The following is a 15,615-nucleotide window of genomic DNA, read 5'->3' as shown; positions in this document are numbered from 1 at the left end:
TCCAAAGGACAAAACGAACAAATAAACTGTGGTACATCTAGATAATGAAATGTTACTCAGCATTAAAAAGAAATGAGCTATGAAGTATGAAGGGACATGGAAAAAGCTTAAATGTATATTAACTAACTGAAAGAAAATCTGAGAATATACATACTATATAATTCCAACTATATAATGTTCTGGAAAAGGCAGGGCCATGGAGGCAGTAAAAAGGTCAGTGGTTCCCAGGGGTTGGGGGTGGGGGCGTGGTGGAGAACGGGATGGGTTAGGCAGAGCACAGAGGATTTTTAGGGCAGTGAAACTACTTTGTATGATACTGCTAAAAAATAAGGTGATGTTTGTCAAAACCCATAGAGTGTGTAACACCAAGAGGGAACCCTCATGTAAACTTTGGACTTTGGATGATAGAGATTGTCAGTGTAGGCTTGCTGATTATAACATGTGCCCCACTGTTGTGGGATTTTGGTTGTAGGAGACACTGTGTATGTGAGGCCATGGATTACTTTCTCTATACCTTGCACTCAGTTTTGCTATGAATGTAAAACCACTCTAAGAAACAAAGACCACTGGGAAAAAAAATAAGGGAAAGAGGGGAGGAGATGGCAATCTCTGGTCCCAAGCAGTACTAAAGTCCAGCAAGGCAAATTCCATTCAGTTTCAAGACCTGGGAATAATCCTCTGTGGTTCAAGGCTTTGTCCTCTGGGCCCAACACACTCTTCCTTTTTCTTGAAGGGTAGAATACGTCCATAGCTCAGTAGCTCTATCAGCCTGTTTCCTGCCTGTAAAGTTTTAGAAGTCCAATAGCCCTTTTCCACTTCATTCTTTTCAGTCCCAGCTGGCAGTGTTTCTGCTGATTAACATTCTCAAAAAACTTGTGGGTCTCCTGTGTTTGTCATGGGGTTCCACACCATAGACAAGAAGATCGTCCATTAGATCTTTCCTGGGTAACCCCATCTCTGTTCCTTGCTTCTGCTGAGATGATTGAGTCACACCCTTAAATCTCTTCAGCACACTTGGCTTTCTCACCAGTGGACATCTTCTTAACCATGAATCTCCTAATTTTAGCCTCTTTTGCTATCTGAACAGGCTGAGAGTTTCCCAAATCATCAGATGCTCATCATTTCTGTTTAACAGTCCCTTCCACCATTTATCTTTTCCTTCTCAAGTCTTACTATAAACAGCAAGGAGGTACCAGGCTGCACCTTCAAAACTTTGCTTAGAAATCTTCTTGTGTTCGTTTATAAGTTCTGCTTTTCACCCAACAGTAGAACACAGTTCAGCTGAGTTCTCTGCCACTTTATAATAAGTTTCCTCCAGTTTCCAATAACATGTTACTCATTTCCTTCTGAGCACTCACTGGCAGAGTTTTTAACATCCATATTTCTACCAATAGTCTATTCAAGGCAGTTTAGGCTTTTCCTATCATGTGTCTCTAAACTTTTCAAGGCATTACCTAATTCTCAAGCCACTTCCATATTTTTAGGTATTCGTTGCAGTGGTGTACCACTCCCAAGTAATAGAATCTGTATTTGGTTCCCAGGGCTGCCGTAACAAAGTGCTACAAACTGGGTGGCTTGAAACAACAGAAATTTCCTCTCACAGCTTTGGAGGCCAGAATTCTGAAATCAGGGTGTTAGCCAGGCTGCACCCTCATCTGGGCGCATCTGGGGCTCTTCCAGGCTCATCCAGGTTGCTGGCAGAGTTCGTCTCCTTGCAGCGGTGACACCGAAGTCTCTTTTTCCTTTCCGGCTCTCAGTGGGGCTGCTCTGAGCCTCTGGGGGTGACCCATGCTCCTTGCCCCATGGCCTCCTCCATCTGCACACTAGCAGAAGCAGGCCAAATCCTTCTCATGCTGTGAACCTAGGACTCTTCCTCTGCACCCAGGTAGAGAAAAATACTTTTAAAGGAAGTCACGTAATTGGGTCAGGCCCACATGGATATCTTCCTGTCTTAAGGTCCCCTGATCCTATCTACAAAATCTCTATGCAACAACACCTTATTAGTGTTTGATCAAATAACTGGGTGAGCCTGTGTGTACACAGGGGCAGGAATGTTGAGGGTGTCTTAGGATCTACCCCTGTCTGTTTCCTGCATCCAGGAAAGCGGTGGTCCATCACTCATTCCTCACCCCCAGGAAGCTGATGCATCAACTCACAGGGCTGTTCTCCTTGCCGTCTGTCTGTAGGACTTCTGTAAGTTACTTCCCACCTCTGAAGATTCATTTCTGCATCTATAACATATGGATTCTAAAGGCGCACTGTTACAACCAGCAAGAGCCCCTGGCCCAAGCCATTACCTCCTATCTGCTTATCTGTGAGACTCCCCCACCCCTGGTGGCTGTGAGATGTCCTCCCAGTGGCTTCAGGAGCTAGGAGACAGTGAACAAAGGGCTTTGTGAAGCCACCCCTTTTCCAGGAGATCTTTAATGCTGAGGTCCTGGGAGAAGTCCCCTTCCTCCATCACACATTTGAGGACAGAAGGAGTATGATGAAGCCAGTCATGAGGGCTGCAGCTGTGGGGAGGAAACCCACTCACCCTCTCAGCCTGGTGGTCAGGTGCCCTTGTCGTTGCAGAAGGAACCTCTTGCTGTGGTTCCAGCAGGCTGTTTTCAAGGTGACAGCCAGACCAGAATCTGCAGTGGGCCAGGAGGTACAGCAGGGGACTTAAAATGCAGATGGTCAGCTGGACACCAGCCCCATCTATGGAAATGTTCCTATTTGTTCCCCATGTTCAGCATGTTTTGAGTTTAATGGTTTCCATTGTGGTGCATGGTGTTTACAGCAGTAAAGTCAGGAGAGAGAGGAAGTAATAGTGGACCCAGGACCCCCACAGAGTGAGTAGGGCACTGTCCAGTTGCCAGTGACGAGGGCAGGAAGTCTGAGAGGGGACATCATGGTTTGCTGCTGTTTGTGGGTGCAGCTGGCTCCGTCAACAGGGCAGTGTGAAGGGAGAAGACAGCAGGAAGAGTGGTGAGGCCTTGATGGGTGAGACAGGCAGGCTAATGCTGGCCAAGCGTTTTTGATGCTGCCTGATGGGAGAGCAAATTCAGAGCACCCTGCCCTCTGGGGCTTGCATCTTGTCTGTTTTGAAAGCAGGATCCCCTGAGTTTAGTTCCTTCCCACTAGGGACATAAGCATTTCTGACATGTTCCCATCACTGGAGGTGTTCAGAAGCCAGGGCACTCCTGACAGTGCTAGAGATGGCCTTGCCTTTTTTTTTTTTTTTTTTAAGAAATGGCCATAGGGACCTGTACATCATGTAACGTCATGTAATGCTGTGGTTCAACAGCCCATCTTATACCTGCTTGTTACAAGAGGGTGTTTGTTGTTCAGTTGCTGTGTCCAACTCTTTGCAACCCCATGGGCTAGCACCCCAGGCTTCCCTATCTTCCACTATCTCTGGAGTTTGTTCAAATTCAGGTCCATTGAGTTGGTGATGCTATCTAGGTAACCTAAATGCCTATCAACTGAGGAATGGATAAAGAAGATGTGGTACATATATAAAATGGAATATTCAGTTCAGTTCAGTCGCTCAGTCGTGTCCGACTCTTTGAGACCCCATGAACCGCAGCATGCCAGGCCTCCCTGTCCATCACCAACTCCCAGAGTGCACCCAAACCCATGTCCATTGAGTCAGTGATGCCATCCAACCATCTCATCCTCTGTTGTCCCCTTCTCCTGCTGCCCTCAATCTTTCCCAGCATCGGGGTCTTTTCAAATGAGTCAGCTCTTCACATGAGGTGGCCAAAGTATTGGAGTTTCAGCTTCAACATCAGTCCTTCCAATGAACACCCAGGACTGATCTCCTTTAGGATGCACTGGTTGGATCTCCTTGCAGTCCAAGGGACTCTCCAACACCACAGTTCAAAAGCACCAATTTTTCGGCGCTCAGCTTTCTTCACAGTCCAGCTCTCACATCCATACATGGCCACTGGAAAAACCATAGCCTCGACTAGACAGACCTTTGCTGACAAAGTACTGTCTCTGCTTTTTTTTTTTTTTCCTGTCTCTGCTTTTTAATATGCTATCTAGGTTGGTCATAACTTTCCTTCCAAGGAGTAAGCATCTTTTAATTTCATGGCTGCAATCACCATCAATTACTCAGCCATAAAACAGAACAAAATTGTGTTGTCTGCAGAGACATGAATGGACCTAGAGACTATCACACAGAGTGAAGTAAGTCAGAAAGAGAAAAACAAACATCATGTGTTAACACATACATGTAGAATCTAGAAAAATGGTATTTTTGTTGTTCAGTCACTATGTCATGTCCGACTCTTTGTGACACAATGGACTATAGCATGCCAGGCTCCTCTGACCTTCACCATCTCCCGGAGTTTGCTTGAACTCATGTCCTTTGAGTTGGTGATGTCATCCAGCCATCTCACCCTCTGTCATCCCCTTCTCCTCCTGCCCTCAATCTTTCCCAGCATCAGAGTCTTTTCCAATCAGTCAAGAGGGTCCCTAACTCAAATTTGCTCATGTTTAAACCTGAGACAAGTCTGGCCCTCCTGGCTGGTCCTGAGATCATCACTTTGTTCAACAAAACCCCTTTGGCCTCTGGGAGGGAAGAGAGGCTCTTCCATCCACGGAGAGAGGGGCCGAGGCCACAATGGGGCGGAGGTCATCTGATGGCACCCAGGGCACTAGGAAGCCCCCTCTGAATGAGACAGAATGGAGAGAACAAGCCGGGGTGTCTGAAGTTCTGTGTGTGCCGAGGACTAGTGCTGTTGACAGACCTTGGGATGGATTGACTCACTGCATGGAGCAAAGCTCGCCTGATCAGTGCCTGGGAGACCTTATGAAAATTGCCATGAAACGCGTCTCTGGGAGACAGAGATGGAGACTCGCAAGCCCTCAGGACTACAGTCTTCCCTCTCCTCTTTGCATTGGGGCTACAGGGACTCCATGTTGGGGGACAGGAGATCAGGCAGGTAGCTTGCAGCGTGTTGGCAGTCAGGGTGAGCCGAGGCAGGCCCAGAGGTGATACTGGAGCCCTCATTAGGGTCCGGGTGTATCAGCTATACCCGCCTGCAGCTGGGCTTCTCCACTCTTCCAGTGGGGCCTCCCAGGGGTCAAGTGGGCACCGTTTGCACCCCTAAGGGCATGCGTGGCACACAGTTCGTACCAAACCCCACTTAGGGTCCTGGCTACATGAAGATCAGATGGATGGGACAGGGGAGAGCCTCTGAGGGGTATGCCACTGGGAGAGGTTACTTTTTATTGCCCCACACCTTAAGCCTTCAGCTTGGGTGTGTCTCTGAGCAGGGGAGTGGTGAGCATGGAATTGCAGGAGTGAGGAGGCAGAAAGCAGAAGGCCTGGGATAGGGTCCTGGGGAGAGGGCAGGGTAGGCATTCCTAAGGCCCCTTGCTATAAAGAAGACCCATTGCCTGGGGCCAGCTCGGCCACAGGAGGATGTGGAAGGACTCCACACTCAGCCCCTACCTCTGACCAGTCCCTTATTTTAGAAAGAGGGCCAGATATTTTGTGCGTTTGCACGGCTGAAGTTGCTGTGTGCTTGGCATGACTAAATTGCAGACTCTCACCAAAAGCAGATGTTTATCTCCAGATGCCATCCCAGCGAGCACATGGCCTGAATAAATAAATAAATTACTCTGCAATTTCAGAAGAAAGCATGCCTGTCAGTTTTGGCTTTCGGTAATTTTCAAGGGAGAAAGTTCCAAAACAAAAATCTGCTTAAATTTGGAAATGATACCTCCTTCAAAGCTTAATTCTTTCCTTATGTTCAGAGTCTGATAAAAATTAGGTACAGTCTGAGGCCTATTTTAATACAGTCCTGCTATCTGTATAGTGCTAAAGGATCCAGATGAAAATTTTGTGCGGGGAGTATTAATATTTTGCTCATTCATATGCTGAGCTCTGTCACCTCTGCACATGAGCTTGCCTGAGCCCCACTGGTCTGCAGACCACTGGGAAGGCGTGAGAGTGAGCTCACAGCTGCAGCGAGGCAGAAGGGACCGAGCAGGGGCAGTGAATGGTCAGATGGCAGGGGGTTTGGACATGGGCAGAGGGAGGGTGTCCAAGTGGAGGGGACAGGTGATAGAGGGGCAGCATGTAGCGCTGAGGTGGCACCTCCCAGCAGCTGGAGTCTGAAGGTGTGGAAGGTCGGAAGGGAGGATCCACCGAGCTCCCTTTCTTTAGGAGGGAGGTCTTTGGTAAGCAGCAGGGTAGGGGGAGCAAAGGGTCCGCACCCTGCAGGCACCAAGCTTAGGCAGGGAGATGGGGTGCAGCCCTGGCGGTGTTCTGGAAACAGTCACTGAGGTGACACAGCGGGACCCGCTCACACTGTGGAGCCCTCCAGACAAGGTGTCTGCATGCGGGCTGGGCAGACATCAGCTGACTGTAGGGAGCTCCAGCTCCTTCCCGAGGGTCCCATCTTCTGACGAGCCTGTGGCCTCGTCAGTCTCTGACCTCCAGCGCCTCGGGCCTTGGTCACCAGGATCCTACACACACCAGGAGCCCTGCTCAGCACTGGCTTCTTTTCCTCCTCTTTCCAGAGCTGGGTTTGGTCTGGGGATGCATGCCCAGGGCTGTCCAAGCACGCAGTGGGAACAGCCTTGTGAGGCAGAAGAGGGAGGGCTGGCCTGGCTCCAGGGCAGGAGAGCCAGTGGGAGACAGTGCTGTGACCTGTAGCTCAGCCAGCTCCTTGGTGCTGTTGCTGTCGGTGTTCCTGATGCTGGATGAAGACACACCACAGGGCGAGCAGCATGGATGCATGAGCGTGCGTGTGTGTGTGTACACACCACAGGACAAGCGGCGTGGATGCATGAGCGTGCGTGTGTGTGTACACACCACAGGACAAGCGGCGTGGATGCATGAGCATGTGTGTGTGGGGGGGAGGGTGTGTATGTGTACACACCACAGGACAAGCGGCGTGGGTGCATGAGAGAGTGTGTGTGGGGGAGGGTATGTGTGTGTACACACCACAGGACAAGTGGTGTGGACATGAGTGTGTGTGTGTGTGTGTGTGGCAGGGTGTGTGTACACACCACAGGACAAGTGGTATGGATACATGAGAGTGTGTTTGGGGGTGTGTGTGTGTGTGTACACACCACAGGACAAGCAGTGTGGATACATGAGTGTGTGTGTGTGTGGGGTGTGTGTGCACACTGTGGAGTCAGGTGTGTGCAATGGAGGGTGTGTGAGTGGATTTGGAGGTGTATGTGCAAGGGTATGTGTGTGAGTTTAGGTGTGTATGAGTGTATGTGCGTGAAAGTGAAAGTCGCTCAGTCATGTCCGACTCTTTGAGACCCCATGAACTATACCATCCATGGAATTCTCCAGGCCAGAATACTGGAATGGATAGCCTTTCCCTTCTCCAGGGGATATTCCCAACCCAGGGATCAAACCCAGGTCTCCCGCATTACAGGTGGATTCTTTACCAGCTGAGCCACAAAGGAAGATCAAGAATACTAGAGTGGGTATCCTATCTCTTCTCCATCAGATCTTCCTGACCCAGGAATTAAACTAGGGTTTGCTGCACTGCAGGCAGATTCTTTACCAACTGAGCTATCAGCGAAGTCGTACATGTGCATGGGTGTATGTATATGTGTGTGTATGTGTATGTGCACGGGTGTATGTATATGTGTATGCAAGAGTTTGGGTGTGTGCATGCATGTGAATGAATGTATACATAAGTATGTACATGGGTTTGAGTGTGGGTATATGTGCATATGAAGGGGGTGGGGTGTGAGTGTGTGCAGGTGGGTGTGTGAGCGAGTCCAGAAGGGTTGGGAGCTTGGCCCAGGGTGCCCTGTGCCAGGACAAGGAGCTCTGCTTCCCAGTGGCTGAGGTCAGCCATGTCCCGTTCTGTCGTCAGGCAGCACCTCCCCAAGAAGCTGTGCAGCCCTGGGCATCTGGGGCTGTCTACTCCAAAGTTTCCCCTCTGCCACCCACAGGACATTAGTTGCAACATGTGAATTAGGAAATGTGAGTGTTCTCAGCCGGGGCGGTGGAGAGGCAATGGTGCTCGTTTGGGTGGTGTGCCCTAGACGCTTAGCAGCCACCACTCTCACTGCAAGTGGTGTCTCTCAGGGAGATGAAAACCCATGCCTGGGGCAGAAGCGCTGCCGTCGGAGGGACTGGATTTGGTCTCCACGTGTGTGGCCAACTCTTGTTCCTTGCCCACTCCAGACCCAGCATGTGGTGCGTGTGCTCCAGGTGAGCTCCAGCTTCCCACCCAGATGTGTGGTCCTTCCGTCTGACGCTGAAGCCTTCCTTCTGGTGTCAGCCAGGTTGTGCTGGCGCTAGTGAGCATCACTCTCTTTTTCATCCTCTGTGATTCCTCATGCAACAGTTAACTGGTACCACCTCAGCGCAGAGTGCAACGGCGAATCCTCGGACTGCATCTCTCCAGCCAAGGGGCCCGCCAGTGTGGGTCCCAGGCCCCAGCATCCTGTCCCTGTGAAAGACCAGCAGTCTGCCCTATCCACTAGGCCCCACCAGGTTTGGGGCCTTTTACTCTTCTCCCAGTCTTCTGCTTCAGTCAAAGACCCTGCACCTTTTGCACGCCTGGGAGAAGCTTCTCAGCGTGTTGGACTTTTACATGAACACTACGATGGCACATTCTCATCCTGGGACCTGAGGGACCCTAGTGAATGCAAGGTCCACATAGTTCCCTTGGAGGGGCGCAGTGGTAAAGAAATCATTAGCCAGAATGACTTCACAGAACTCAAACCTCCCACCTGGGTTTCTCAAGCAAGGCACACTAGTTTCCTGTGCTCTCCCAACCCCACCCCAGCTGTTTCCTCCCTGCATGGGGGAGGGACTGTGTCCTCATCAGAGCACCCCAAGGGTTAGCTAGAAGGGCGTGGGGTGTGCACACCACGGGGCCCCCTTCGGCCCATCTGCGGCTGGCTTCGAGAGGCCCGAGGCCCCATGTGATACCGGGAGTCCTGTTCTCAACGCACCACCCAGGGAAAGTTGGGGCGAGCGGTGGAAGACTGACGAGGCTGGGTCAGACGTGGAATTTCTCCTGGAAGGACAGGAGCTGTGGAACCCCATGCTTTCTGCAGGCCAGCAGGAGTCCATCTTCCTCGGGTAGAGTGAACTGGCCACAGGCGGCCCAGGGCCTCGCCGTGGTGAGAGCCAAAAACACACAGTCTTATCCCGAGAGGGAGCCCAGGGCAGCCGGCCGCTGGGCCCACCCTCCGTATCATCCTATCCTCCTGCCCCCGCGGCGGCTGCCACTCGAGCTGGTCAGGCTTTGACTCCCAGCCGGTTGAGAAGCAAGGATGGGAGAAGGGAAGGTTCAATGAGGCAGCTACACGATCTCACCTAGGCCCAGGCTCCAGTGGAGACGGTGGCCCCTACAGGTGGCCTACACCCAGCTCGTCACTTGGAGGGGCAGCAGGACACTCACACCCTCACCCCTCAGACCCCGTCCTCCCTGAGTGCGGTCAGCTCCTCTCCAGTTCCTCACTGCAGTGCATGCAGTGCTTCCCACAGCCAGCGCAAGGCTTTGGGCCAAGTTTCCACTGAGGACAGGGAGGCTGCCGTCCATCCTCCTGTCCTAAGCCTGGCTCACCTTCTCTTTGAGTGATGGACGACACTGCAAGAGCTGAAGGAGAGGCAGCCGAGCAGGGTTGAGGAGGAAGAAAAGCGCCTGGTTTCATCCCCACCCTTGGCAGAGCTGAGGCTCTGCAGAGGTAGAGTGAACTGTCCCCAAGGCTGCCCAGGGCCTCGCCGTGGTGAGAGCCAAAAACACACAGTCTTATCCTGAGAAGGACCATAGGGCAGATGGCTTCTGAGTCCATCCTCTGGGCAGAACCAGCCCGCCCAGGTCAGGCACCTCTCCCCAGCCCCAGTCCTGTGTTTTCAGGTCTTCACTGAAAGGGGCCAAATAAGTTTCAAAAAATTTAAGGAAACCAACACTAAAAAGTAGAAAAATTCACAAATACAGACCCTGCAAATAATGAGGGGCCATTATAACTAGATAATGTACCAGTCAACAAATTAATGGTTTGTGTTTACTTTCTCTCAGAAAGGATCATGCTGGCTTAAAATAAAAACATGTATATGGAACACTTAAAACTGGAAAAAAGCTTAGGAAACTCTGTCTTGTGGAGAAGGAAACAAACCGGGAAACTGGGTGAAGTCACCTCAGGAGGCTGGGCCAAGGCCAAGCGGGCATGTAAATACCTACTTTCGTCGTATCTCTGGGTGGGTGTGGGCTAGCTGAAGAGTTTACGGGAGAAGTGGGTTTTTTTCCACCTGCCACCTTCCACGCAGAGCTGTCTGGAGTCCTTCTTTAAGGTGCTAACTGCGTACTGCTTTTCTGGAGCTCTCTTGGTTCTTCCGTGACCCACACACATTGGAACTAAATGTGTGCATGGATTAGGGATGGTTCCATGGTCCTTGCAAGTGTTGGGTGCTTCTTGCTGACTTTTGTTATTTATAATTAAAAATACAAGCAGCTGTGTGGAGCTTTGCAACACAAGTTTTCCTTCCCTGGAGCTTCTGGATCACTGTTTTGATATTGCAAGGCAAACTTAAAAACAAAACATTGAATTTACTGTAAAACCAACAAAATAAATTGTAGCTGAGACTGGCCCTAAAACAGCCTCTTCCTTGACTACCTCTGTAAAAGTCACAGTTTAAACGTATCACCAATAGATTTATTTGAAATCCATGACCTCCTCTCTGGGATTGTTCCTCAGTTGCAATTTTTATCTCATTTATGGGTTGACCATTAAACACTAATTCCCAAAGGACCATCTGCAGTAGTAATCCTGCAGACACATTCTCACCAGGTACCCTGTAGGGTGGGAGCCTGCACCTCCTCTCCAAAACTGATGTTTGCTTTCTAGTACACCTCGGAGTGATATTCTCAAAACCTATGTTAGCAGATAGTCTTTGTGAAAGGAAAGAAGAGGGGAAATTTATGCTGGAAATATAGTTTTCTTCCCTAGTTACTTTTTAATCTATATCAGGAAATGGAGGTTATTTTCAGGCAAAACTCTGACTTGTAGACACAGCTAGAGTGTGTGAGTCTAGAAATCCATGCTCCAAGGGCCGTCAGAAGAACCTTCTGGCCACACATGCCCTGGGGAGCAATGGCCACCATGGGCTGCTGGCCAGTCTCCTGTCTTCCTGTGATGTCAGGAACATTTGTATTGCTGTGCAGTGTTTATGTATATTCAAGGTTTTGTCACACAAACTTCCCATGGAACTGGGCCCAGAAGGAGGAGACTGTGTCTCAGCTACCTTTGGTGGCCACTCCATGGAAGCAAGCCTTCCATCACGTGGGCTCCTGGAGCACATGCTCACTCACTAAAATCAATGTGGGAGAGTTGCTCTGGGATCATCCCCCAGCAACTCAGATGTCATTGCGCAGTTATTTCTTCACATGTGCACACACAGAGACATACATACACAGAGACACACATGTGCCGGCAGACTCAGGCACGTGATGCTCATGGAGACACACACATGAAGAGACCCGCAGACACGCAGAGAAACGTGCAGACGCACACAGACGCACGGAAACCTGCAGGCCCGTGCAGACAGGCACACACACCATATACTCAGCGCACCTTGTTGTTTAGTTTTGGAGCAGCTTGTAAAGGATGCATAAAATCTCTCACAAAATAAGTTACAAGAAAGAAAATTTGGGAAAAGTATAGTGACATCAGGTTGGAGGTAGGAATGAGTTAACAGAAAGCATCACTCACCATGTGCCTGGGCTGAGGTCTGTGTGATTATCCTGCATGTTGCAGGTGAGAGGCTGCACGCCCAGTCACCTGTCCTGGCATCTTTAGATGGTGTCTGCATGTGAAGTACAGGCCCCTCCGTCAGGAACCGCCCCCCAAGCCCTGCTGTGAGCAGCACCAAGCAGTGCCTGGCACGTGTCCGAGCCGCTTGGTGAGAGAACAGAATTCCTTCCTGAGGCCTCTGTGGGTGCACTCTGCTCCCATAGCCTGTGTCTGGCGTCTCTCGTGCCCCAGACGAATACGGAGGCTTTGGTGTTAACAAAGGCCATTGGCCGCACACTGTGGGCTGTTCTCTTAGGCCCAGATATGGTTTGGAGATCAGAGAGGGCATTTTAAGGAGGGATGGGGGCGGGGGGCTCATGTTGGGACACCCCCTGTGTCACCATATCTGCCCCTTTTGTTCAGGGCAATGATTGGTAGCCAAGAGACCTGTCCCAGCTGGGCAGCCCTGTGGTTCCAGGCATTTCCTTCCCTCTCCAGGCCTTCCCAGCCTGGCCATCTGGTCAGTAAGGGCCTGCTACTTCTTGAGCCCTTGAGGTGAGCTTGTTTTCCTGGTCAGGCCAGCCTCCACACTCACACAGTAGGAATAGAAACCACAGGCAAAACCTCAGACCAGAACAGGTGTAAGTTCTCAACTGGCAGATGCCATCTGACAGCCTGGAAAAGTTATTGTGGGAGAGCAGAAAAACGAAGGTAGCTACCTACCTGGTGAATAGGCTTCTCATGGGGCAGGTGTCTGATTAGGGTCCCGCCAGGGTCTCTGTAGCAGTCATCCTGTCTGAGGTTCCCCTGTTTGTTTAAATCCTTATCTGTCCCCACCCAACAACTGCAGTGTAAAACCCATAGGATCTGAGACTTTATCCAAAACTATTGATATTACTGATGACTGAGCTGGAGCCTCCACCTCAGGTGCCCATAGGGCCTCACTGCAGCCTGAGTGAGGAGGAGCAGAGGTCCTGGAAGAGGAGAAGGCCCAAGGCCTGCACATGCATGCCTCGGTCTCTGAGCATCAGCTCGCTGAGCTGAGTCACAGCCACAGCTCCCCAGGGGCCACGTGAAGGTGCTCAGCCGTCACACTTGGCTGTTTCCATCCAAAGCTCATCAACCACTCGTTTTCCTTTAATTAGCACAAGAGCAGATCCTGCGAATCTTTCCCAGCCTCTCCAGTGGCCCCCGCTGAATTTAATCGAGCTGATTATGGTCTCTGTTACTACATACTTAACTCTGCCGCAGTGGAGTAGAAGCAGCCAGTGACAAAATGAAAGCAAAGGGGTGTGGTTGTTCCAATAAAATTTCATTTATAAAACAGGTGGCAGCCAGACGTGGTCCATGACAACCCCTGTCCTAGATCATCTCATCAGTTTACCCATACACCCTTAGATCATCCTAAAACAAACACCTTTCCCACATCCTCACCGTCCTCTCCACTCTAGCCTCCCAACTGCGACCCGGGAACCTCCCCCTCTAGACGTGCTCCTATCCCTATCATCCCCTGATACCTAAGACCTACCTGTGAGGTGCTTGGAGGCTTCCACTCATGGCATCTGCCTGTGATGTCTTTAGAAGGGACTGAGCAACAGGATCTAGGATGTGCGCACTCCTACACAGAGGTGCGCACTCAATCGGGTTCTCTGCAGTGAGGAAGGGGAGGCCTGGGAGCTCCTGTCCAGTGTGGGACTCTGGGTGTTGACCAAGGGGTGCAGCCTGGATGCCCATGAAGTGCTGGGTTGTGACAGGGCTTGCAGGGGGTGGCAGAGGGGCCTTGGCTCAGGAAGACATGCTGGAACTTCCCTAGTCAGAGACAGCAGGGGCGGCCAGGCCCAGGGACTGGGAAGTCACCTTGAATCCCAGTTCCTCTTGGCAGAATCCAGACTCCAGTCCCCAGATGCTGGAGGGGCACCCGGCGGGCCTTGTGGGGCAGAGCAGCAGGAGTGGAACCTCAGGGCCTGGGCTGTGGTCTGGAGGAGAGAGGGAAGGGCCCAGGTCCCGCCTGTTCCTCATGCCTCCTCTGACCCGTGTGATGGATCCAGAAAACGTAATTTGGAAAATCCACATGACATCACTGGAACCAGACAGGCCTGCTGCTCCCAGGAAGGGTGGAGCTGCCCTCTTGTCCCCTGGGGTGGGCCAGGACCATTGGGGCCCCAGAGATGACTCACAGGAGGGCCACAGGCCCACAGCCAGTTCCAGCCTTGAGTTATGCTGCTTCCTAGGTAATCATGCTTGGGTTCTGCAGTGGGGGGTTTTCATGTGTTTAGGCAGCCCCTGGGTTGGCTGGGACTGACATACACATCACCTCCTTTAACTTGCCCCCTCTTGCTGTTGGAGGGGTTTCTATGCTCCAGGCTGATTGCACTCTCTCTGGGCAGGAATGGGACTCCTGAATGAATGAGAGGGTGATGCATGAATGAGAACTAACTGTACCAGAAGGAAAGTGAAAAGTGAAAGTGTTAGTCACTCAGTTGTGTCTGACTCTTTGCAGTCCCATGGACTGAAGCCCACTGGGCTCCTCTGTCCATGGAATTCTTCAGGCAAGAATACTGGAGTGGGTTGCCATTCCCTTCTCCAGGGGATCATCCCAACCTGGGAATTGAACCCAGGTCTCCTGCACTGGAGGCAGATTCTTCAGCATCTGAGCCACCAGCTGGAGAGAGGCTCAAGTTTGCCCCAGGTGGTCAGGAGCTGGGATCTCCCAGGTACCCCCAGCATCTGGTCCTTTGGGCCAGTGGGTCTTGCAGCCCCAACTTGGCCACCATGTCCCACCCAGGCCCTGCCCCACTCTTGCCTGGGTTCCGCACCCCAAGGATGCTAAACTCATCAGCCCCTCTTGGCCCTGCCCCATCTAACCAGAGACCCCTCCCAGGCGGGAACCCTATCTCTCTCTGCCAGCAGTTCCTGGCCCCCCTGCTCCTACCCTCTCCTGCTATAGAAGCTTGACCAAGACCCCAGCCTACCTGGACAGCTCCTTCTCTCAGAGCTTAGCTCAGACTCTTCCTCCGTGTAACCCCCTGGCCCACTGGACCCCAGAATCTCATCCCTCAGAAGGCCTGAAAAGAGGTGGGCTGCTGTCTAGGGTCTCACCCAATGCTGCTGCCTCTGGCTCTGTATCATTTCTTGAAAGTCTTGGAAAGTCCTGGCTGGTAAGATAATCAAAGTGTCTGATTTCACATATCCTATATAGACTTCAAGAACGGGAGTGGCAGGATCTCTTCTTGTTTCTCTGGAGTAAGCCTGTCTTAGCATCCAGAGTGGGGTGCTGAGGGCAGGGGTGGTTTTCTGGACACCCTTCACTCAGAGAGTCAGTTGAAAGAGGAGCCTGAGCAGGAGCGCCCAGCGCAGCAGCAGGAACTTCTGGGTCACGAAGGAAAAGTGCTCAGGGATGCAGCTAAGATGGCAGGGGAGGGAGTGACAGCCTCCAGTCCCTGAGGCTCAGCCCTTCAGAGTGAGGGCTCAGACAGCCCCCAACCCTGACTTCACATGGGTTTCAATAACAGGCCAGGGCCAGAACCCTATGGGTCCCAGAGATCTGAATCTGGAGCCTAATGATTCTGAGGCCTGTGACATGTGAACCTCTTTCTCCAGAAGCAAAAGAACCTAGCTGCTAAGACCCATCCCCTGAAGAAAGACCAACAGAAGTATTCCTCGCTCCATATGAGCCGCACAGTCAGGGAGTGGTCACCCACTGTGGCAGTGTGCCGTGGCCATGGGCTTCAGGACTGGGGTCAGGGTAGAGTGGGCTAGAGGACTCACTTGCAGTAGGGAGTGGAGGGGGTGGCCCGGGGCCGTGGGGTGTGGTGGAGGGGCCAAGGGAGATTGCTGAGAAGGCCAGACAGTGGCCAGGGCCCTGGGAGGGGAGGGCGCTTCAGAGCGCTGGCCAGGGTG

Source organism: Cervus elaphus, chromosome 9 (genome assembly GCF_910594005.1).
Source record: "Cervus elaphus chromosome 9, mCerEla1.1, whole genome shotgun sequence".
NCBI lineage: Eukaryota > Metazoa > Chordata > Mammalia > Artiodactyla > Cervidae > Cervus > Cervus elaphus.
Note: the sequence above shows the minus strand (reverse complement) of the source record.